At 41.2% G+C, this 22497-nt stretch overlaps 1 protein-coding gene and 1 long non-coding RNA gene across 9 annotated transcripts in view; one reads left to right on the forward strand and one right to left on the reverse strand.

Moving 5' to 3' along the window:
• PPFIA2 (PTPRF interacting protein alpha 2) overlaps positions 1-22497 on the forward strand; it is a 581389-nt gene that overhangs the window by 210194 nt on the left and 348698 nt on the right. The window lies entirely within an intron of this gene.
• Positions 3435-22245, reverse strand: LOC109315452. The gene is made up of 4 exons (XR_002102505.1): positions 22235-22245; positions 21078-21080; positions 15484-15489; positions 3435-3511 (listed from the first exon to the last, which is right to left on the reverse strand). It is a non-coding gene; the product is annotated as an uncharacterized LOC109315452 (long non-coding RNA).

Here is a 22497-nt window from a genome sequence, read left to right on the forward strand (position 1 = left end):
CTAGACAGGATCACATACTTGATGTTGGTTAAATGCAGTTTTAGAACAGTTTGTTAAGCAAAAAGTTTATGCTACAAATTAGCTTTTAACATATTATATAGCAGCTTATTAAATGGTTCCTTTGTAAATATATGAAATGCATGATACCAGTACATACATCTGTTTTCTTGCTTTTTTTTAAGAAGGAATTGTTAAATGTTAGGCAAAATCCCTCTGAGTTTGCCAGCTATATATTATTTTGTAAGTATGTCCAGAATTTGCTAAGTTAAAGATTTGAACTCTGCAGGACCCTAATGGAATGTTTGATGTTTCATAAACCTCATAACATTAGTTACATTTGTAGCTTAAAATCCTACCTGTACATTTTGTAAAGGGTTAAACAGATTATTTTAATTATTAAAATAATTTTAATCTCATATTAAATTTAAATTTATGTAAGATCTTTTACTCTAAAACACAATCTTCAATTCAGTTTATCTCTTAACTGTATGTTTCTGTAAAATTGGGTTCATTAGCCTTGACTTGTTGACACTAGCTCAACTATAATGGAAACTGTGTGGGAAACTGCTATAATTAGTAAGTATAAAGTCAGATTTTATTTATTCTGGTAAGAACATATTTGTCTTAATCTATTAATACACACAGTGGTTATGCCAGTTACATAATAATCTAAACTGTCTGATATTTGTCAAAAATTTTTGAGATATAGTCTGAGATAAGGTCACAGTTGTGGGAGATTTGTACAGTTACTTTATAGGTCAATTTATGACTGGGGGATAGAGTAAATACTTCAGTGCAGTAGTTGACAAACTGTTGTCCATGTCTTTCTGCCTCCATAAAACTTTCTGATCAATCTCACCACTCCTTTTCAATTAAAAATGTGATTGGATGGATGTGTGGGGGGGCACAAGAATGCTGAGGTTTGACTGGTTGATTGGTCAAAAAATTTTTTTAAACTGATGGTTTCACATACTTGCAATAGTTCTGGGTTTTTTTTAATTTTACTAATTTAAACAGGGCATCATACACTAAAAAAAAACTTGGGGCATATCTGACTCTGCTACAGAGTGCTCTAGGAAAGCACTGCAAGCCCTGCATTGCACCCTGAAATGGATGTAATGTAGCACAACACTTCTTTACCCAAGCACTGGTTGCAGGAACTCAAGAAAATGAGTTTATTTTCTCATCACACAAAGGCAGCTACATTTACATCTGTGTTGGGATACAGGATGCATGTAATGCACTTAATTCGTATGGTCTTTATACAATGTCGGCATGCTTTCAAAAATCCTCTCCTTCCCCTTGAACTCTTATGGCACATACAGGTTTCCCTCAATTTATACGGTAGATGCATTCCCAGGGAATGGCACAGACATCGAATTTGCATAAGTGAACCCATTTTACAATGAAACAAAAAGGGATGAGTTCCCAGGGCAGTGAGGATGGGAGGGAATGGGGCTGCGGCTAGAGAAGGGGCAGGGAGAGGGCGCGGTGCAGCCCAGTGGCCACAAGCAGGTGGCGTCTGCTGTTCCTGGGGCTGCAGCAAGGGCAGCACCGAGCTCTTCTTGGTGCTCGGGGTGGGTGGCAGCCCCACTCACCCCACTTCTCCCACATCAGGGCTCAGCCCAACTCACCCAGCCCTGAAGAGCCTGGTGCTGCTGCTGGCCTGAGTCTGCAGTAGCCATCGGCCACAGCCTACTCTCATCCAGCTGCAGGTGGCTGCCTGCCCCTGCTGCAGCTTCTCTGGGAGCAGCTGATGCAACTGTGCTGTGCCCCAACCCCCCTGAGGCTCTGCTTCCCCCAAGGCACCATGCCCCAAATCCCCCAGCACAGTGCAGCCCAGTAGCCCCTGTAGAGGCCAAAGCCCCTCTGCAGGGCACACATAGCCCCACTTCCCCCACAGCTCACCAGCAGCAGTAATGGTGATTGGGACGCTGGGGGCCTCTTGGCACAGCCCTCCCACACAATGGGAAGCAGTGCAACTCAGCTCTGGCTGCCTGCCACCCACTGCTGCCTGTGCCATATGGCATGAGCCCAATCCAGCTCAGCACAGTGCTGTGCCATTTGGGCAGCTCCAGGCTGCTTGGGCTGTTGCCTGGAGCCCTGCGCCATACACAGGGACTACGAGTCACAATGGGCCAGGTCCTGTCTGCACGGTGTGACAGATGACTCCCACGAGTGGCACGGAGCCCTGGGTGACAGCCCGAGGAACTGGAGCTGCCCAAAGGCGCATGGCACCACACTGAGCTGGGCTGGTCCCATGTGATTTACCTCAAGCAGCACTGGGTGACAAGTGACTGGGGTCAAACCATGCTGCCTCGCACCACAGTGGGGCTTTGCCAGGAGGGCCCTGAGCACCCGGATGGGCTGCTGCTGTGGGTGATGGTGAGGGCTGTGGGCCCAGTGGGGGGAAAGGGCTGTGGGCAATGCAGAAAACACCCCAGCAGCCCCCCCATGCACAGTCCACAGAGTCGTAGTCCATGCAGCCCTGCACATGGAGGCAATGTGCTTCAGCATCAGAGCAAGGGGCAGCCATAGAGATGCTCTGGCTGGCTACCAGAGCATCTCTTTGGAGGACTTGAGCCTCTGGTTGACAAAGGGCATGGACCTGGACCATGCCCTGGCCCACTTTTTTCTGTAGGCTGGGGGGGGGGGGGGTGATACCTTGATGTCCAGGTATCAAATTTTGAGCCCCAGCTGTACATATGCAGCTCAGGGAATGTTTTTTTGTTCCCAGCATGCTCCTTGCCAGGTCTCGAACTGCTCTGAGATGCAGCAAGAGGCACATCTGGACACACCCATAGATTTCAGATACATTTGTTAAAAGAACAGAATATATTTAAACAAATGCATGTTCATTAATAGTTAACTGAAATTTTTCTTCATTGTATTTGTACATGTGGGCAAGTGACAGCAAACTGAAAAACTTAAAAGTCCTGCAGATTTGATAGACAAGTTTCTTTGGGTAAATCTGATATCTTTTATTACATCAACTTAGATAGTTGGAAAAATTCTTTTTTGCAACCTTTTGGGTATAAATACCTTCGTCAGGCTGAGGAAGCATCTGCAGTTGGTGTGTGCTCTTCCTGGATGGAAAGAATAGTAAAGAAGCCAGAGGCTGGGCTGATATGCATGCAAGACAGGCAGTCAGTGAAGATGTAAATTGAGGAGTCAGTGGTTGAGAGACAGGTGTGGGGAGGAGAAGGGGAATAAATGTAGCTGGTAAATAGTGGAAATGTACCTGGGAAGTCAGATGTTAGGCAGGTTATAATGCGTCATAAACCCAGTGTCTATATTTAGTCCATGATTTTTTGGATCCAGTAGGTTGATGAAGTGAATTTCGTAGGCTCGTCTATGAAAGGTGTTTTGTAAATTCTCTTTGAGGATTAGAGCTGAAAGATTGGAGAGGGAGTGGTTTTCTTGTGGGATGTGCCCCCACAGGTAGTTGGGTGTTGTCTTTGATGGATTTCCAGTGCACTTTCATTCTAGTGCGCAATTGTCATTTGGTCTTCTGAAGAAGCTCAAAGTTGAATATGTACTGGTGGCTCTGGACTGAAGGTCCATTTAGACAGAGTAGCAGAGGAAAAGGAATTTTTACTGTTTCTGTACAGGTACACAATTAAGGTCAGAATCTATCTTGTAGTTATTGATGTAGGCATGATAGAATTAGATGCTGACTGTGACACGCAGGTGTTATAAAGGAGAAATACTGACCATAGATAGCATGGTCATGGTAGTAATAGATGACTCTCTCTCTAGCTACTTCAGAGCCATCGTTTATTTTTACCTGTGAATGTGACTGTCTGACATTTACAGAAATGAATATGGTTCATATTAAAAGAAAGGAATAAGAGTCTCAGATAATAAAAGCAGGCTAATATTGTGCCTGCCCAAGGATAATAAGTAGTGTTATTATGATTGTTCTCTTCCTGATAGAGGTGGTGTGTGTGTGTGTGTGTGTGTGTGTGTGTGTGTGTGTGTGTGTGTGTGTGTGTGTGTAGATTAAAGCTTTCAAATCTAAATATAGATTAAAGCTCTCAAAAGGATATATTTGGGTTGAGACAGATGGGAGAGTGGGCACTCTCTACCAGCTGTATGGAGGCAGGCATGAAGCAGACAAAATTTGACTCAGCTTCTCTTTACAGATCATGTTTCCTCCTAAGAGAAAAGATACCTTTCTTATTCATGTGCTCATAAATTGTCAATTGTTGCCAATAACTACCTTTCACAAAGACATTTTTATGCTTTCATTGTTAAGATTTTATAGAAAAATGTATTCTATTTTTCAAGTCCGTTCACAGCACCAGCTGTAAATGTGGTTAGTTCTTCATATATAAAATTAGTTTAAATGGATAATACTGATTCCACCTCCATACTCCCACTATAGTTTTATACACATACTACAGTGTAGTTTTAAAGTACAATATGCCCCTTGGCTAATTGTTTTTCAAAACTCAGCATATTATTTAAAAATCATCATATATGAAAAGATACTTTATTGCGTATTTAGTTTTTGAAGACTTCTCCCAACATTCTGACCTGGTGACAAAAATATTTTGCATTACATTAGAAATGTGACATGATCTACCAAAGCCAAGCGCTTTAGTATGATAGTCAAGTCTTTCGTGACTCTAATGAATCCATTGTACTGAGTATTTTGAGGATCTTCCTGCTAGCTGTGTACTTTCTTTTCAATCAAATGTTATTCAAAACTTACTGAATAATTACCTGAGAAAAAGTCCTACAAATGTATTAGTCTTGGGGCGGGGGGGAGGAAGGAGACCATACAAGATGGGTAAATTGTTTGTGAACTGGTTGGCATAAGAGAATTCCTTAGACATAAGCCTTTTAAAATGTAGGGAGAATTATATATCATTTCTGCTAATTATTGGGCCCATTTTTTTAGATCACTCTCTCTGTTACCTTAATTAGCAAAAAAAACCAGTGAACCTAACATCTGTTCCTGGACAACTAGTAGCAACAATGATTAAAAATATATATATTCAGCACGTGGATGAACGTGACTTCCTGGAGAGGAATCGATATGGCTTTGTCCATTGGGAAATCATGCCTCATCAACCTACTAGAGTTCTTTGAGGGTGTCAAAAAGCAGGTGGACTGGGGTGATTCAATTGACATAGTATATTTGGACTTCTGAAAAGCCTTTGACAAGCATCTCACATCAGAAGCTCTTAACTAAGAGCTCTTAACTGGGACTATAGGGGACGTTTACTTGTGTATTACTAATTGGTGCAATATAGAAAGCAAAGAGACGGTATGAATTGTCAGTTTTCAGGACAGAAAGAAGTAAACAGCGGGATCCCCCAGTGATCTTTGTTTTTGACCAGTGCTGTTTAACATATTCATAAATGATTTAGAAAAGAGGGTGAGTAGTGACATACCCAAATTTGCCAATGACACAAAATTATTCAAACTGTTAAAGATTAAGGTGGATTGTGAGGAACTACAGAAGGATTGAGAAAATGGGCAACTAAATAGGGGATGTAGTTCAACATAGGTAACTAAAAAGTGATGCACTTGGGAAAAAATACCCCAAACTATACATACACTATGATGGGCTCTACATTAGCTGTTACCACCCAGGAAAGAGATCTGGGAGTCACTGTGGATAATTTGCTAAAAACATTAACTCAGTGCTTAAAAACCATCGAAAAAGCAAACAAAATGTTAGGGATTATTAAGAATGGAATTGGAAACAAAACAGAAAGTATCATTATGCCTTTTTATAAATCTGTGGTGCACACCTTAAATACTGTGCCCAGTTCTGGTCCCCACACTTCAAGAAGGATATAAATGAACAAGAGAAGGTACAGAGAAGGACAACAAGGTTGATTCATGGACTTCCATGTGAGGAGAGACTTAAGAGGTTAGGCCTATTTTGTTTAGAAAAGAGAGGCGTTTATATACATGCTTTGGGAGGCGGGGAAAGGGGTGTTTTAATTACAGTGCCTGTGATAGCTGCTCTAATTAAAGCACCCAGAGCATCATGTGTATTAGCATCTCCAGACTGAAAAATGCTGGGGGGGACATTTTAACTAAAGCACCCTTGTGAAGCACCCCTGCCACAATTTTTCAATGTGGGGATGCTGATACACATTGGGGTCTGCTGGGCCACAGTAGTTACCATGCTCCATCAGAGTTGATTAATCGAGTTTGCTCCAATGCTTTGTAATTACAGCACATTGGAGCAGCCTTGGTGTGTGTGTATAGGTGCCCGAGATGTTTGAGGGGGGACGTGATAAGTGTTTACAAAATACTAAATGGAGAAGGGAAAGTAAATAGGGATTTATTATTTACTCTTTCACAATATAAGAACTAGGGGGTCATAAAATAAAACTAGTAGGTAGTCAGTTTGTAACGAAAGGGAGTTCTTTTTCATATGCTTGTAATTGAAGTATGGAACTCATTGCCACTTGATGTTGTGGAAGCTAAAAGTTAAGCCAGACTCAAGAAGGGATTGGATACATTCTTGGAAGAAAGGGGCATTAGTAGCTATTAAGCATGGAGAAGGGGTACAGCTTCTGAATCAGAACTTTGTAGATCTTTGCAGCTGGATGTTGCAAGTGAGAGGAACAGCAGAAGAAAAACCCTGGTCATACAGAGTTCACTCTCCCGTTTGGCATGCACTCTCTGCTGCTGTGACACACAGGATACTGGGCAAGATGGACGTACAGTCTGACCCAGTAAATGGCAATTCTTATGTTCTTAAGTTAAAAGTAAAAGCAGAACACTGTTAAATAAGTATTTGATATAGCTGAGCACTTGTTAGTTTATAATAGGATTACTGTTAGCTTTATTTAGGAAAAAAAGTCTTCTATATAGTTTGAGAAACAGAAAACATCATATGATTTTTATATATTTATTTTTAAATGAGACTGGAAAATGGTGATGAATTGCTTACTGTTTAATGACCATTTTTTCCCTCCTCTACACAACTTTCCATTTTAGAAAAATCAGTATTATCATACAAAACCTCCATCCTGTATAATCAGGGCGAGGTAGTGATCTGATCACCCTTAAAAACCTGCCCTTTTCCTAATATTTTCTAACATATTTTCAAACACTTTAATGCTTGGCCTTACACAAAAAACCTTGATATTGGGAATCAGGGAGTTAGCTTTTATTAGTTGCCACAAAAATACGTTACTATTTGACTGAAATTTGTTATTGCTCAGTAGGTGACACTGGGGGCACTTTTTCATGCGCCTCAGGGGTGTGGGGGAACAATACTTTAATTAGAGAGGCTCCGAGAACATGTGTTTTGGTCTGTTATGCCTTTACTTCTAGTATGCCTTTACTTCTCATGGTATCAGTCATTCCCCTCAGTCTCTTTCACTAGTAACTAGCTGTCTTTAAATACCTTCTATTTTAACATCATTCGGCAATCACCCACTCACCCACCTAGCACCCCTATGCAGTCTGGCAGACATTGTGCATTTACTCCTCTTCCTGGGCAAGTTTATGGCAATAAACTGAAGTTTATTGCTTTTGCAGTTTATTTGCAAATATGCATATTAGCACACAAGACATTTTGCATAAATGGCTGCAAATGGAAGAGTACAACATGGGTTAGCTAAATCAAAAAGAAATGAATTTGCTTGCCCATAAGCCAGTCAGTGGTCAGTCAACATTAATTGTACTGGAACTCAGGCACTGGGACAGGATTATTCCCTTAGTTACCTTTCCAGGCCAGGCAAGGTGCTAAACACATGAATAGTGATAGATTTTCTGGCAGAGTCCTTCTCTTGTTTACCCTCTCTCAGCATAATATGGTGCAGAAACCTTCATGGAACTGGTCTCTGTTCATCCACAAATGCATCTTCTGCATGTTCTAAAATACACTGTCTACTCACCAAATCAGGCTGCACCAGTTTAGTACCACAGCTCTAGCTCACAGGGCTGCTGAGACAGAAAGTAAGGGATAATGTGCAGACATTACACTTAGGCCACAAACAGGAGTGATAATCTTTGCCTGATCTGGCCACAGAAAATGGTTTATAGCTATGACCAAACACAAGTTCACAGCTGTAGATCACTTCAAGAGTGGCCGATCAGGTGAAAATCTGAACCCTTATTCCATGAGGGGTCACATGAAGACATTTCAAATTATAGTGTCTTCTGTAATTTGTCTGCACTGCCTCCCAGCATGTTGCTGTTTACAGATGGGAGGGAGGTAAAAGGAGTGGAGGGAGTTTCATCTGGGGGGTTTTGAGCCCCTGATGAAGGGTGGGGTGCGTGTTGGGGCTGAGCTGGGCTGCAGGGACTCCAATTAACCCACCCCATCCTCCAATGCTGGCTGGGGAAACCCTAGTACAAGCTCCCTCTGACCCTTTTCCCCTCCTCCCATTCTGAAAACAGGGGCAGGAGGGAGGAAGGGCCATTGCTAGGGGAAACCAACTACAGGTTGGCAGCCAGAAGCCAGATTCCCCTCCCCACTGGAACCAACAGTGAACTTGTCTAGTCTGGGGGATCATTGTAACTCAGAACGCTTCCTGCAAGGCATTCTGATTCACAGCGGGAAGATGCACTTCTGTCTGTGTACTTAGACTGATCTAACTATGGTTAGGTTGATCTGTACAGATGTTTGCGGAGGTTAGATGAGGCAAAAAATGGCCAGCCCAATCTGAATTCACCTGAAGAGGTAAACTAAGTTGCATCAGGAACGGGTTAGCTTGATATACCAAACATCTGTACATGTTTGAAGCACATCCCCTGGGCACTTTTTCTAGCACTCCCCCACCAACTCTTTTTAGCTTCCACCCTTCATGGACCTGGCAGCTCTCCCCAACCCTGTTAAAGGTTCCTGGACCCACCAAATCTCCCAGTGTACCCACTGCAGCACTCAAATATAACCCAGCCATCCTCCCACCATGACCTATTTAGATCAGGTTCCTGGTGTGACTTCTAGTACTGGTGAACATGTGTACACACCGCACCCAATCTATGATCATACAGCTTAAAGTAAGCCATATGATTCTAGATTAGGTATGGCAAATGTGTGTGCGTACCCTGAATATATCCTCTTTCATAGAAATTTACAAATGAATTGTTGAAGATTTTGAAGTAAAAATGTGGGGATATCCATTCCAGTATCACCGATTGTTTTCTAAACTCCAAGCCCCTTTCCAGACCCATATATAGTGTCAGTGATATTTGACTGAAGAAGGGATCAAGAGGGAATCTATATTGGCCAATAATGCATATATCTACATTATATGGGATAGTGATGCATATATCTACATTAAATACCAACAGAAAAAAATGTGGAAAGTAATGTAGAAACTCTAATGGGATCAACTTGGGAACGTCCTGTCAGTATTATGCCAAGGGAAGTATGATGCCAGACAATTGAGATGGAAGGAGCTCAGAAACTGCAAACACTGTCTGTTATGGCCCACAAATAGTTTGGTCTTCCTGCAGAACTGTAGGTATGTGAAATTTGGGGGAAAAGGGACTGCTGCCTATTCTATGGTGGGGAATATCCATTCCTGCCCTTAAAGATTAAAGATATTTTTTTTTGCTGGAAACTTTTGGAAGGAGATGGGAGGGACTGAGAGAATTAACTAATTTTACTTTGTATAGCCATTATTTTGGAGGTGTTTTATAAACAAAAACAGCCAATTCAAAGTATCTCTGCTCTGAAAAGGGACTTTATAAAAATGGCACCTTGTTATTCAGTTAATCTGCTTTGTATACTGTTTTGAGTCATACATACTTGCTTTAGTGGCAGTATTTTTCTCCCCCACTATTTCCCCCTTCTCCTAGAGCTGTAGAGCCAATGGGCTCTGGGAAAAGAGGTGGATTCTTTTCCAGCTGGTATATAATCACCATTATTATTAGCTCAGTTCTACTTCCAAGATCTTAATTGTTAGTGCTACTTGAGATGGAAATAACCCAAGCTGACTTTCAGCCTCAAAGTTCTTGTGGGCACTGGAGTTTATCATGTTGCCTTAATTGCATGGGTAGATGTACCTTTAATGCTTAATTTAATTTACATGAGTGCTTTTCTGTATCTTGGCAGTGAATTTTTTTCCTTTAATGGTGATATAACTCTTCATTGCTGTATAAACTATTTTTAAAAGACCCATATTACACTAATTGTGTCTTTAAATTTTAACTATTAAAGTGCAACCTAAAGTTGCTTTGTCTTAATTGAGTATCTCTTACTATTTCCAGGTTTTGGAGCAGGGGTGAGAGCGAATATGATGCACTGTCTCCTCATTATCTGCATTAATATATTTTCAGTTGTGTTCAGTATAGGAAAGGATAAAAAATCCACAAGGAGATTTCCTCAGAGTAGTCCAATTGTCAGACTTCAATTTACTTACTTACATATTTGTTTAAATGAAGTAGACAAAAATATAAAATTATGTTCATTACTAGTTTATCCTTTAAAAATCGTATGGAATTAAAAGATTTATGTTGTTACAGATAAAGGACACTTGGAAATTAACTGTCATTTGTTCTCAATGTAAAAGGGCTAAGCAGTTTACTAGCAGAACTATTTAAATTTTTCAAAATGGCTTCTATCCTATTGTTCTGCTATTGGTCTACAGTGAAATTAAGTCAGACAGGCAAAATTTGTTCTGTTATGAATTCTTTTATTAGCATATGGACAGGATTTTATGTTAGTTAAGCAGATGCACACAAAATTTGAATATGTACATGAGGAAATACCCTTTAAACAACATAAAGGCTTAGCCCACATTTATAGCTGGGATTTGTATGAGGGTTTATTTTGTGAGGAATATGTGGTCAACATTTCGCAGAGTTCTAGTTGTTGTTTTTCATACATTTTTAAAATAAGAAAACTAAAATCCAGAATAGAGGAGTCTGGAGATACCCTTTTCTTTAAATGAATAGACATATTTTAATCCCCATCTCAAATACATGCTGTGAACCAGTACTCTAAATTCTTTCTTATCAATTTTGCAAACTGTTTGTTATTCTTCCCTCTGACAAGGAGTCTTTTTTATCTCAGACAAGTATCCCAGGATTACATTAAAATCAGCAAATTACAAAATGACATGCTTTTAAAAATGCTTGAAACCCTCACATTTTACATACCTACCTACATACCTACAGGCTAGGGAACTCCCTTCTGATCAGTGCTGAGGCAGAAAAGGACTTAGCAGTCATTATTGACGCCACAATGAACATAGGCTGACAGTGTGAGGATGTGGTCAGGAAGGCCAACCATACCTTGTCATGTATCCACAGATGCATCTCAAGCAGGTCCAAGGAGGTGATCCTCCCCCTCTATGCAACACTGGTCAGGCCGCAGTTGAAGCATGGCATCCAGTTCTGGGCACCGCACTCCAAGAGGGATGTGGACAGCATGGAGAGGGTCCAGAGGAGGGCCACTCGCATGATCAGGGGACAGCAGGGCAGGCCCTATGAGGAGAAGCTAAGGGACAGGAACCTGTTCAGCCTCCACATGAGAAGGCTGAGGGGGGGCCTAGTGGCCTGTTGCAAACTAGTCAGAGGGGACCAGCAGGCATTGGGGGAGTCCCTGTTTCCCCTGAGCACTCCCAGGAGTGACAAGAAACAATGGACACAAGCTAGTGGAGGGTAGATTCAGGCTAGATATCAGGAGGCGCTACTTCCCTGTCAGGGTGGCTAGGATCTGGAACCAACTTCCAAGAGAAGTGGTGCTGGCTCCTACCCTGGGGGTGTTTAAGAGGAGGTTGGATGAACGTCTGGCTGGGGTCATTTGACCCAGTATCCTTTCCTGCCACAGCAGTGTCACCATCTCAAGTCCACCAGTATTAGGGCACAGTAAATTAATTAACTTTGCTGTAGGATAATATGGTGGAGTAATTTACACCACTGCAACACACTTGTAGACAGTGACTGGGGCTGGCTGGGGTACGAGGGTGCTAAAGTATGGGGCCTCTTGCACAGCTCTGCACTTTAGCACTCTCATACTTCAGCCAGCCTCTCTGCTGCCCAACGCTACCACCCAGAGCCTAACACTGCCCCCCTGAGCCTGCTGCCAGCCTGGGGCTGCTCCACTCCAGCTCAAACTGCTGTGGTCCTGGGGCCCCATGTATACACTGTGCCCAGGAGCAGTTAACTCCAGTGTGGATGGAGTTTGTCATACTGCTTTAATTGAACATGTAGATGCACCATGTGTATAAAAACGTTTTAGTAAAATATGTATAAAGTAGTCCTGTGAGTAGTCCCATGAGTATTTATAAAGTACTATTTATAAATAGTATTTATATATATTTATTTAGACATTATATTTTATTTAGACTTTATAAAATAAATTTATATATATGCTTTATATTTATTTATACTTTATATATATTTATATTTATACTATTTATAAATAGTATTTTTATATATTTATATAGTACTTTATAAATAGTACTATTTATAAAGTAGTCCCGTGAGTAGTTCTCTAAGTCTGTGAATGTGCGCAGACGCTTAAATGAAGAGAGAGCAGTATGAGGAAATGTATATATAAATGGAGTGGAGAACGATACAAATCCCACCCCCCTTTCATATCTGCACCTGTCTATAGAAAAAGATACTCAGTCAAAGTTACAAATACCGGAGAGGAAGTTTCTTTGAAACCATTTTGAAAATTTGGTCCTGAATTCTGTACAATCCAAGTTTATTTTTTTTCTCACTGATATTAAGGGAGACTTCACCTATTTCTTATTTAAATCCATTATGTTCTTTTAGTATAGGATCTTCTGAAATTTAGCTGCCAAAAGAAAAGGAGTAGGTTGATCAGTCACCTATTTTCAATTTTATAGTGCTTTATATTGAAATAAATGGCTATTGTAGCTTGATAGAAGATTATAGCTTGGTTTTATTTATTGGGATGATATACTTATTCCTGTAAAATAGCAGAGGTGTTCGATTGTTCTAATGCTAAAATCTCTCTCTACTACTTATCTGTGTGTCACATAAAGGCTATGATTAGACCAGATAACCTGAAAAGTAGTTGTTGTCAGTTTTCCATTTTCCTTTACTGAACTGTATTATTGAACGTTTTGCTTCTCTGTTCATTTGGGGTCTTTTTACACACAACAAAATTGGCCTTTACAGCAGCTTAATTGCCCTTTTGCACCACTTTAATGGCGTTGGTATTTACACACTCAGCAGCTTGTTCCACTTTCATGGTGGCGGTGCGTTCCACTTTAAATGACTTTGTTACATAGCAAGGTAAAAGCCATCTGAGGTGTTTTAGTTTGCTATGGAACAAAGTGCAACCATGCATGGGGTGCTGAAAGCTGATGTGGTTGGGGAAGCTTGGGCTTGGCAGCACCCCACTGTCCCCATTGTCTTTTCCTGCTGCTAGCATACCCAGCCACCCTCCTGCCACCTTGCCACTCTACCCCAGGGGCAAGCCGTCCATTCCCTGGTGGTCCCAGATGGCAGGAAGGTGACAGGGATGGTACACAGAGTGCTGGAGCTTACCTGCCTTTCCCACAGTGGTGGGGAGGATGGGCGAGCTGCCAGCAGGCTGAGCAGTGCCTGAGCTGTGGGGTACCCCAGTGCTTCCCTCCACAGTGGTGGCATCCCCCAGGTGGCACCTACTTGCTGGAACCCAGCCCAGGCAGTCCCAGTGGGTACCGCCACCATGGGGGGAAGCACTAGGCCCTGTGCAGCTTAGGGGTTGCAGCCTGGTGGCAGCTTGTGCAGGCAGGCTCAACTGAAAGGGGGAAAAAAAACGTGGCAAGGAGCCTGATCTTTTTTTTTTCTTTTTTCTTGCCTGCCTGAGCTGTGCAGGACCCAGTGCTTCCCTGTGCAGCTGTGGCATCACCCAGGCAGATTCTGCCCGCTAGGGGGGCAACAACTACAGAGGGAAGCATTGGGCCTTGCGCAGCTTGGGCAGACAGGCAGGTTCTGTGAGAAGGGGGAAAAAAAAAGATCAGACTCCTCAGCCCTTTTTTTTTCCTCCAGTCGAGCCTTCCTGCACAAGCTGCCACCAGGTCGCACAGTCCCTGAACTCCACAGGCCTGGTGTTTCCCTCCATGGTGGCAGCACCACCGGGGACCGCCTGGACCAGGTGGTAGCGGGTGGGTGCCACCAGGGGGCTGCAGAGGGAATGACTCGGATCCTCCGTGACTCGGAAACCACTCAGCCCACCGGCAGCTCATCCTCCCCACCCCTCCCCCCTGCCAAGGGAGAGGCAGGTAGCTTCTAAGGATTGGCCCCCCTAGCCCTTGCGCACATGTGATGGGTGTTTAGTTCAGCCGGGTTCTCCCTAAATTGAAACAGTGGATTTTTAAAAACCCACCATTTGATTTAGGAAGCACTAAACTGAACTAAACTCCTGTCACGTGTACAAGCACCCTTGGATACCACCATATATTTTAACCTGAAGTACATGTTCTTAAGGTTGAGTCTTTTTGAACATCCTGGTCCATCATGGTCCAAGTTCTGGCAGGTGTTTTTCAGACAGAGCTTAACAGTCTTGTTCTAGAACTGTTCTTGACAACCTGTCAATCAACGTAAAGAATCATCAGTACAATTTATGTTAATTTTATGCTGAAAATCATATTTCTCAAGTTGTATATGGTAGCACTTTCAAAATCTTTTTAACACTTAAAACTGTGGTGGGAAACTCTTCCTGAGTAAGCAACATGTTTTTAAGAGTTTGCACCTTTTCCTTTATTGAAGCTTAAGCATGTGTTTTAGCCAGGTTTGAAAGGGTTTGCCAGATTGCCTTGCATTTTAAATTGGATGAATTTGGGGGAGTTATAAACTGGTGAAAATGAGAGATTTGTTTTACCTCAAATAATGTACAAGGATTTAGTTTCATTTTTTATTAAATTTCAGAATTTACAGAACTCTGTATAAAACTAGGTATATACTTTTCCTGAGTGTGTTTAGGGTTAATGCTTATCTAGAGCACTTATGAACTGCCTGAATAGTCTACTTCACCTGTTAACTTCAGCTTTGATCTAGGTAAAATGTTATCAGAAACCTTGGAATGAACAATAAATATTAGGCCATGTGGATGAAAGGTACCATTGATTTTGATCTCAAATACATCCGTTTGACCCCAGTACTTTTTCCTGCCCTGACAGGGGGTCGGACTAGATGATCTACTTAGGTCCCTTCCGACCCTAGAAACTATGAAACATTACAAAGGCAGCACTTCAAAAGCACCCCCCAAAAAAGATCCCAAACTCTGTATAGGTCACAAGGACTAGGACCCCACACCTGTGCAAACCTATATTGAAAATTCTCATTTCCAAATTCAGAAATTGCATTTAAAAATAAATGTCTAGGCTTCACCCTTTTGAAGGTAACTTTAAGAACATGCCTATCTTCCCATCTGAGTCTTTCGGGAACCTGCCTCCTCTCACATCTGGTCTCATAGATGCCAACATTTTGCAGCTAGGACATTTGTAATTTTTTATCAGAATACCCCAGAATCCATTATGCTCTTGCAAACATACTCCCCATCATTTTGTCTTATGTTGATAATGACTTGACTCCTACCTGTAGCTGTCTCTTGCTCACCACATTTTTCTGCAAAGGAGGATTAATTGGATTGTACTGTCTGCTCTCTCTGGCTATGGACAGAAGTTACATGTAGACCAGTATCAGCGATGAGAAAGTGGATTAAACCTGTAACAGAACAGAAGCTAAGTGCACATAAACCAGTTTCGAAATGGCTGAAACTGGTTTAAGATAAATCTGGTTAAATGTAGAATTAACTTATTTGGGTCAAAGCAGTTTATGAAACTTGTGTCCTAGGCCCCTTCCTGGTTTAAGTGAAATCAGAGTCTCCCAGCATCCCAGCGTGTTTTGCAGCCCTCGGCTGGGCTGGACTGTGTTGTCTTCTCTAGAGAGCAGGGCTGGCCCTCTCCCTCTCTCTGCTCCCTAGCTGGAGCAGTGAAAAATGGAGGGGGGAGGGAAGGCAAACCTGGCTGGGGATGCAGCCTAGTCTACAAGTGGTGGAGGAGCTGCCCTGACCCAGGCAAACCATGACTGAGGCCAGGGAGGGTGCTTAAGCACCCCTTCCCCCACTCAAACTTACTGCTGGTAGCAGCTGTGGACTACAAATCCCAGAGGCACCTGGAAGCAGGAAGTGATGAGCAATCCTGCAGAGTCCATTTGCTATGGCTGGACTGCAAATCCCAGAGACCTCAGGGGCAGCAGGAAGAGGAAGCAAACACACAGCCCAGAATGGATGTGCCAGCAGGCTGTGCTCTATCACCCTCTGGCTTCTGGCTTGAGACCCAACAGGCATGTGGCTGCATACCCTGAATGTCTGTTCACTTCTGTTTCAATTTAATCTCTGCAGTTTAGACTAACCTGCAAAGACTGAATTGATTCAGCCTCAGGCTTGTTGACTCTCTGTACTTAGCCTACAACTACTCATAAGAGCTAGGAATAAGAAAGGATCAGGGAACTAAAACTAGAGTTCAGCTTGCAGCTAGAAGGCAGGAGGGTTCAGAAGTATATGCTGAGTAGGTGTAGGCCAACTGGAAAACAGGTGAGTAGCCAAAGCCAGGAGGACAGAGAGAATGGACTGCTGCATCTGGGTATAAGTACCTTCTTTCCCTAGCACAGTGGTTCATTTTGATACTGCTGCCCATCTAGCCACCAATCCTAGCTGCCACCCCCACAGTCAGTGTCCCACAACACCATTCACAATTTGTCATGACTAGTTCCCTTGTGGTCTATTTGTCAGCCATGCCACAGAGACAATTGATGCGTCTCTGCAACTCGAGCTCTGGAATGAAAACAGTATAGACAAAGTGTTGTGGTGCTGTATCTTGGGTAACTAGCCTTGCCTCTCAGCCACTGGGGTGCACTTTAATAAGTGGTTTGTCGCTTCCCATTAGGGAGATTGGCTGTGCAGACCAGTGTGGCATTTTAGCATGGTGCTGCCTAGTGGTGTGTGAACATTTAGAGGGGCAGCTGGCCAGTCTCTCTGTATATGCTATTGCAGAGCATTCACAATGGGTTGCAGACCACTGATTGAGAACCACCTCCCTAGTGCACAAGATTGTCACCTCCACCACTGACAAGATTGAAACATATGGTGCCTTTAGACCCGTGGGGAAGCTGCTCCAACATGCCATAATTATAGCACATCAGAGAAGACTCAGTTAATTACAGTGCATTAGAGCAGACTATAGCCAGCCTCTACATCTCATGTATCAGTGTCCCTGTGTTTTGAAATGGCAGTGGGGGCACTTTAAATAAAGCTCATTTAATGAGTTTTAGTTGAAGTGCTCCCACTGCCATTTTGAAGCTCAGGGCTACTGATACATGAGATGCTGTGGGTGCTTTTATTAGACAGGCTCTTGGAGCCTCTCTAATTAAAGCTCTCCCCCCCCCCCCCAAACCCCCAGAGCACATGTAAAAACACCCATAATGACCTCTTTTTTTCCCTAAGGTTTTTCAAATCTCCCAATTAAAAGCACTACAGAAGATCTGGGTGTTAATATTACTACTGTTATACTTTAAGGGCACTCTCTGGGTTAATCAAGCCTCAGTAGTCTGGAAACACTTAAAAAGAAATCAGCCATCCTAGCTCACTTACTCTGACTAATACTTTTGCTATCACATGCTTAACACCCACCTCCTGTCATGGCACTACAAATAGATGACTGCAGAAGATCTTTTATCAACTCACCTACCTCAGTTCTTTCTAGTTACAGGCATATAATTATTTGAACAACTGACCCAACAATACAAATTTAAAAGCTCGGTTTTCATTACTAGCTCCAGCTGCAACACTGCCTTCAAACAAGATCTAGTTGGGAAAATGTATGTGAACTGAAATCCAGATATGAAGCTAAATTGATGACATTTAGATAGGGAGAGGAAATAGATTAGGAACTCCACAGAGCAATGGAAGGCAGGAGGAGTTTAAAATTGGTTACTATGTTCTGATTTATTCAAGTTCTTACCTGGGGCTTATCTGACCACCTTCAGAACAAACCGAGTTCTGATTTGGCATCTAGATAGAGAAAATCAGGGACAATGTGGAATGAATCGGTTGAATCTGAACCAATGTATACAGGTTTTCTGAGGAAGGTCTCCCTCAGTTTCTCTTGTTGGCACTATATGACTTTGCATAAATCTTTTGTATAAAAATTGAGGCCATGAGAGAATGTAATACTAGTTTGAGAACACTTGTCCTGATGTTGAGAGAGGGAAATTCCAGCTCATGTTCCCGTGAATGTTTAGTCATTTATGCAAAGCAGAACTCCTGCTAAAACATCCTGTAGTCTCTCTCCAAGGAGGTATGGACAGTGGGTTCAAAAAGGCAAGACTGAAATGCCTTGATAATTTTGAAGAGTAAATTTAAAAAATAAACTAAGCACTGAAAAGTTTGGAAGTGAAGATAAATATTCAAACAGCCACACAGTTCTTATAAAAGTCTTTAAAAATGTACCTATGTAAAATCTCACAGTGCACAATTCTGATTATTTCTTTCCCTAAGCCCTTGTGGAAAGAGATTTAGCAAAAGTAAAATCTAACACTTTAATGCACACAGGTGTTTTAAGAAGGTTTAAAAGCATGAGATGGAAATATAATACCTTAACACATTATCTAAACAGAGTGACTCTAAAAAATTCAGCTGGGATATTGCTTTGCATTCCAGTATTAGAATGATAAAAATGTCATTACTTCTTTATAATCCACAGTATTTAATTGTTTGGTATCATATAGGATTTTGAAACATGAAAAATGTGAGAAATAAAAAACGAATTTTCTAGACTATTCCCTATATGAAAGGTAACTTAAGGTGTAAATACACAAAAGCCTCAAGATTTTTAAATCTCCTTGAAAAACACATTAGAAATGACAGAATGAATCTGATTCTGTTCTTATTAAAACCATTTTTACAGCAGCATAACTCCATTGACTTCAGCAGAATTATTTCAGATTTTCACCAGGGAAACAAGAACATAATTGGGTCCTGTTTTTTCAACTGCAGTTCTAATATAATCTGATGATGACTCAAACTTGCAAATTCCTCCTCACTTGAATAGTTTCTACTTGTGAAACTACTGACTTGCAACTTTGACTCAAGTGGAACTACTTTTTGAGGAAGGGTGTTGAGGCTCAAGTAAACAAAACATGCTTTGAAAATGTTGTTATGAATTGTACTACAATAATTTTATATTATCTTGATCTTACCCTCAATTCTTCTAACCATATGATCTGAGAAAATGTAAAGCTAAATATGCAAACTCATGGTTTGGTGTTTCAGTCTTATTCCTTCAAGTTTAGTCTACTGAAATTGAGATTTCAGTTTTTGTTATAATTGATAATTGGATATCATCTGGGAAACTAGATGTTTTCCCATGTCAAGATAAAGCATTTTTCATTTTGCTATTATAAAGTAAAAATCATGTGGTTTATGACCTTTTAGACAGCTACATTTATCTTAAAATGCATAAAATTATACTTTTGAGTTGTGTTAACATATACCCAGAAGCATCCCAACGTACCCTGTTGTAGATCAGCTAGATGTATATCCGTTCCAAAAGTGTTAGTTGTGTTAATTATTAAAACTGCCAATTTTTTTTTGAATATTGAACCATGTGTTCCACCAGTATTAATTATGTATTCTTCCCACATGCATACAGTCATCTGCAATTAAAGTTCATGAGGTCTGGGGAGAATGTGAATAAATATGGTACACATGGTGAAGCCTATTGTAGAAGTGAAACATTTGTTTGTCTGGATGTTTTGCTAATACTGTTTGTATTTATAAACATTATTTTGTCAATATTTTCTATGGTGGATAGTATAGGAAAGGTGATCTTTTAGGTTTCATAGGATTTATTTACTGTAGAGTCATTAGGCAATTTAAAAGTCAAATTCCTAATTGGAAAAACACTGATCTATTCTGATCTTGAATCCTAATCAGCAAAGGATTGGCTAAGAGTTTGTCAAGAAATCTCCAAGAAAAATCTATCTTTTCTCAGGAAGCTGTGTTTGTTTCTCTCTGCATGACACCCCTCTCTGAATCGGTACCGAGTGTTGGGGAAGGTAGAGAAGACAGTTGTTCTGGATTTTTTTTCCCCTTAAACGAGAAGATTCTTTTAGCATTCAATATTTTATCGCACTTTATTCAAAGATTGAGATGTTAAAGCATGTCCTGGCAAAATTCCAGTTTGAGCTGTTAGATTCTGCAGTTTAACTCACATAGGTCACATCTACACAAGATGTTTACTGTGTAGTTGACTAATTAGTTACGCAGTAAACATCTCGATGTCTACACATGCATCCCTATTAGACTAGAGTAAACTAATTTACTCTGCAGCAAGATAGTACTTGTATTTACAAGTTCTATCCTACTGCAGAATAAAAAACTCCACAGGAGCACATGTGTAGACACTGGAGGGACTGACTGGGCCTCAAGAGTGCTTCAGGGCAGGGGCTGTCTGCCAGCTAGCCCCCGTATTGAAGCTCCTTCATTCCCAATGAGTCCTTCCACAGCATGTGGAGCCAGGAGGCTGGAGCAGGGAGCGGCCCCAGGCTGGCAGGCTGACCCTCCAGGGCCCCCTGCCAACTGGGGCTGCTCTAACCCAGCTTTGCATGCTGCACATGAATAAACTCTGTAGCGTATTGCTCTAGAGTTAATTGCTCCCAGGTTCATTGTTTCAACAATGTACTTGAGAGCAATAAACTCCAAAGCAATAAGCTCTGGAGTTTATTGATGCACAGTAATAGCATGTGTAGACACACCCACTGAATGACAAATAATACTCCTATAGATCTATTTATCCACATACAGCAACATACTTTGCCACTGTGGATGAAGATTATATCCATTTTATATGCTAGGAAACTGAGGCATGACAAATTTAAGTATCTTACTGTACAGTATGTCTGTTTCATGGAGGAACGTAGAACTTGGTTGTTGACTCCTTGCTAAGATTCCAGTAATTGGACTATACTGCTTGCATTTTTCTAGAGTGGTTGATATATTCTGTTTTATGATACAAACCAACCATCAGAGAAACAACACCAATATCTTACAACATTCCAACCTCATACTCGAAGAAACTGAAAGGACCAATCAAACCTCAAATATTATCAGTCTCTCCATGCACATACTTACCAAAGCTGAAAAATCTGTCCTCTCTAAAGGCCTTAATTTCTGCCCCCAAAAATACCCTAATAATATACTACAATGTGGAGAACTAGAAGAATTTTTCCAACTCCTTAGTCTCAAGGAATATTTCCACAACCAAAATGTATCCACTTCTAACAACACTTCATCTTTTGACAACATCAAAGAAAACAAAAAACCCCATCAGATTGGACACCTCACAGTGGGACAAAATTTAAACCTTGAATTGACTGCTTCAGGGAGAGAATGAACAATGGAATAATCAACAACAAACACCACCATAACAACCTCTCCCTCTCAGAGAGAATAGCCATAGAATATCTAAGATCCAGCCACCAACTAGTAATAAAACCAGCAGATAAAGGGGGAGCTATAGTTATCCTTAACTGTAAATGAAGCCAACAGACAATTCTTTGATACCACCTACTAAAAAAAACTAGAGGACGAGCCAATTCCCCTTTTTACCTTAAAATTCAAAACTACCATCAAATCATTTCCATCTGAACTACAAGAAAAATTAAAGAACTTGATCCCCCCACTATCCAACCCAGGGACTTTTTACACACTTCCTAAAATCCACAAACAAGGAAACCCAGGCAAATTTATAATAACCAATCACGGAAACTTAACTGAGGAAATATCACATTTCATTGAATCTGTCTTAAAACCTCTTGTCACCCAAAGAGCATGTTTTGTCCAAGACACAACAGACCTTCTATGAAAACTGAAAAACATAGACCACCTTCCCAGCAATGCCCTCTTAGTCACCATGGATGTTACTAGCTTGTGTACCAACATCCAACACCAGGATGGCACCCAAGCCTGCCTTACATATCTACAAAAGCTAGATTACAAATCAGGTTACAGACCTAAAGATACTACTTAATTTATACACTTCATTGTCACATACAACAACTTCACTTTCAATAACTAACACTTCCTTCAGACCATGGGCACCAAAAAGGCCCCACAATATGACAACCTTTTTATGGGCCACCTGAAAAAAGTGTCCCTCAGGAACTGCACCATTCTATACTTAAGATATATAAATGACATCTTCATCATTTGGATTGAAAACCTGCAATCTCAGAGTTGAGTTATTGAATTGATTTACATCACAAATTCAATAATCATCACCCTTCCATCAGACTAACTCTTGAATACTCCAGCACCAACATTTTCCTTTTAGACACTATGATCAATATCCAGAATGGTAAAATACAAACCACCATATACAAGAAACCCATAGACCGAGATACATATCTACACAGAACCAGCAATCACCTTAAACACACCAAGAAAGCTGTAATATACAGCCAGACCCTCTGATACCACCGAATTTTCACTGAGCCATGTTAGATTCCTAGACTGCGAGGACCTCACAAGATCATCAGTTCTAG

This window comes from Crocodylus porosus, unplaced genomic scaffold (genome assembly GCF_001723895.1).
Source record: "Crocodylus porosus isolate Cpor-Errol unplaced genomic scaffold, CroPor_comp1, whole genome shotgun sequence".
Taxonomy (NCBI): Eukaryota; Metazoa; Chordata; order Crocodylia; family Crocodylidae; genus Crocodylus; species Crocodylus porosus.